Raw genomic sequence first — 3,591 nt, forward strand, 5'->3', positions numbered from 1 at the left:
CACCTCTTTAATTAGATTTTCAGATGGGGTCTCTTGCCCACCCACACTCTGCCTCTTCAGAGTTCCACCTGTTTCTTCAGCATCAGGTACTTCATCATACTGAGCCACTTCACTCTTTGCGGGCATTGCAAATGTGGGTCTACTACAGGTATGTTCTAACCCCAGCCCGTCACTAACCACGTCAGTGCTAGGGTTTGTCAGAGATAAAGTGACTTCCTCATCAAGGACAATAACGTTATCTGCACCTGACCCTGTCTCTTCCTCATCACCTTTCTTCTCAGAGGGTATAACTTGTCCCGCCTTTCTGCGGCCCCCGCGACGTGATGAAGATCTGTGATTTTTACTCGGCTCCTCCTTACTGCACTCCTTTCCCTTTGTGCTCGAGTCACAGTCTGAATAGGAGTCACCCCCTCTCACTCTGTCATCCTGGAACAGCAATTCCCCATTTAAACACGTGTCAGACCCACACTTTCTTCCAGTCATCAGGAACTCTGGACTATTGACCTTAGGTATCGCTATCTCCTTTTCACACATCACACAATCCGGAATTACTACAGCCGCCTGTTGTGGTGGGGCTCCCTTAGAGTCATTCCGACACCGTTCTGAGCAATCAGACACTCCCCTTTCCTCCCACAAGTCCCAAAACCTTTCAAAGTCCTGGCCTATTACAACAGGGAATGGCAAGTCTGGGACTACAGGTACATCATGGCTGGCAACAACCGTGGGCGTCTCAATGATTACCCTGGACACCGGATAATCCCTAGCGACCCCATGAATGCAGTGGACTTCCATCTTCCTTCCGGGAATCAGATAGACAGGGAGTGTGGCGCTCACCAGCGTCACCAGGCTCCCTGAGTCCAGAGATCCAGTCACGCACACTCCATTGACTTCTACAGAACAGCTCTGTGTCATCTTGCCAGATGAAAAGTCAGTACAATATTCCGAACATGTGCTGTTCGAACACTGAACCCGGCAACAGTCCATCAGTGCATTCACCGCCACCCCTTTTTGAGCCACCACCCCTATTTGGGTCGCTGCCCCCTTTTTGGACTCCACCCCCTTTTGGGTTACCGCCCCCTTGTGGACCATTTTCTCCTTTAGGGCCACCGCCCCTTTTAGGGACTCCACCCCCTTTTGGGTTACCGCCCCCTTTTGAGACACAGCCCCTTTTTGGCCAACCATAATTATTTGGGCACCGCTCCGTTTTTGGGACTCCACCCACTTTTTAGGGACACCACCCCACTCTGGGGTACACCCTGTGGACTTCCCACAGTACTCTCAGGCCCCAGTTTGCACAGCACACCAATGTGACTCTGGCCGTTTAAGAGTCTGCACACTAAACCAGCAATGTCTTTTTTTTTTCCTTTGCTGCAACTGCACTTCACAAGGCTCTGCACCGCGGACTTCGTGGACCCGCCGATCCACAGCAAAACTTCGTAACCCCGCCGTGTTACCGCCAGACGCCTTCAGTCTTCGTGGCCCCGCCGAGCCACAGTAAGTCGATCACAGAAGAAAAAAAAAAAGAAATATATGGACTCGCCAGTCCACAGCAAGCACTTGCACACGTGCTTATAGAAATAAAAACACAGTCTCTCACTGACCCTGGTCAGATTAACACAGACTACGGTCTGTTACACACAGCTTTAACATAGCCCAAAAACAGTTTTTCACTGATCCCGATCAGCATAATACACGGTTTTCAGACCGTCACCCGTTGACAACTTCACGGGTTCCTGGACACCCCTCGGCCTCAGAGGTGCCCAGACACAGTTTTCTCACTCTGACCCCGGTCAGTACAACACGGTTCCTTCCCGTTACCTGTCGGTGCCGCACAGGTTTCTCGGATACCTCTCCTCACCAGAGGCATCCTTCAGTCGTTCACACTCAGTCTTTCCTTTTCTCTGACCCCGGTCAGTATAACACGAATCTCCATCCGTTACCTGCCATTGCTGCACAGGTTCCTGGGACCCTCTTCTCCTTGAAGGTATCCCACCAATAACAATTCTCACTGACCCCGGTCAGTATTTACTCACGGTTGTTAAGACCGTCCACTCTTCTGGCTCAGACCAGCCAACGCTGCTACATGTGCTCCTTGGATCGTTGCCCACATTTGAAACACCAATTGTAGGGATTGTACTCGCTCAGGTGCGGCGGATGACACTCTGGAGGCACGTTTCATTAAAAGTTCACAGGTTTATTGCTCCATAAACCACATAGCAACAGGAACAACAGGTAAACAGTCTTACTTCAGACAGTTGAATCCTCAATGTCCATATTAGATCTTCGCTCTCTCTCAGACCTGTAGGCACACAGGCTGTGCTATGTCCAGCACGTAGGCTCTCCAGCCTAAATATGGTCTCTGTGTGCTGTTCAGGACGTCTGTCCCCACTTGGAACCGTCCAACACACAGGCCACTCTGCAGTGTCCAGCCAGGACACATGGAAGTCTGTCCACTCTTGCAGACTCCCAAACACACTCACCACATGGGCTATAGACACCTCTTTACATAAGTGTAACCACACCCAGACACCTGTCACATGGCCAGACAGGTGAGTGTGACATCACCACAGGTCCTTCAACACAAAACCATCTTAGGTATTCAAACACGCCTCTTTGGGTGGGTTTGTAGGTGACTGAACCCACCCATCTCTCCAATCACCTGGAAGCCTTCCCAATGTAAACAAATCCCTCAGCAGTAGATCTGCTTGAGCAAAACATACCCAGGCTTCCATCACAGGGCCACCCACCTCTGCGATACATAGCGTCCATTAATCACATGACCTTTAGCCACGCTACATAGGCCTAACATAAAAAAGGTGGCTCAATGCAGTTTCAATTATCTTGCAGGGGTACACCGGCAGCATTGGTGTGGTCAGTGGAGGACTATTGGAGGGAGGGACCGCAGACAGACTTAGTAGGCCTAAAATAACAAAAAAGGTGGCTCTATGCACTTTTAAATAGCATTTAGGGATACACAGGCAGCATTGGTGGGGTCAGTGGAGGACTATTGGAAAGAGGGACCGCAGACAGACTTAGTAGGCCTAAAATAACAAAAAAGGTGGCTCTACGCACTTTTAAATAGGATCCAGGGGTACACAGGCAGCATTGGTGTGGTCAGTGCAGGACTATTGGAAGGAGGGACCGCAGACAGACCTAGTAGGCCTAAAATAACAAAAAAGATGGCTCTATGCACTTTTAAATAGCATCCAGGGGTACACAGGCAGCATTGGTGTGGTCAGTGGAGGACTATTGGAAGGAGGGACCGCAGACAGACTTAGTAGGCCTAAAATAACAAAAAAGGTGGCTATATGCACTTTTAAATAGCATCCAGGGGTACACAGGCAGCATTGGTGTGGTCAGTGGAAGACTATTGGAAGGAGTGTCTGACACAGTTAGTACTCCAAAAGAATACATAGATGTTAATGTCTCGCAAAAAAACAAAACCCAAAAAAAAAGGATGGCATACTTAGGTACAGGGGTGGGCTCCTCTGCTGACTTTCAGACATTGTTATTTGGCGCAAAGTATTTACTGGTGTAAATGTAGGACAGGGCCACTGAATATTTTAAGTAGCATCATACATGTCAACAAAT

Source organism: Ranitomeya imitator, chromosome 1 (genome assembly GCF_032444005.1).
Source record: "Ranitomeya imitator isolate aRanImi1 chromosome 1, aRanImi1.pri, whole genome shotgun sequence".
Taxonomy (NCBI): domain Eukaryota; kingdom Metazoa; phylum Chordata; class Amphibia; order Anura; family Dendrobatidae; genus Ranitomeya; species Ranitomeya imitator.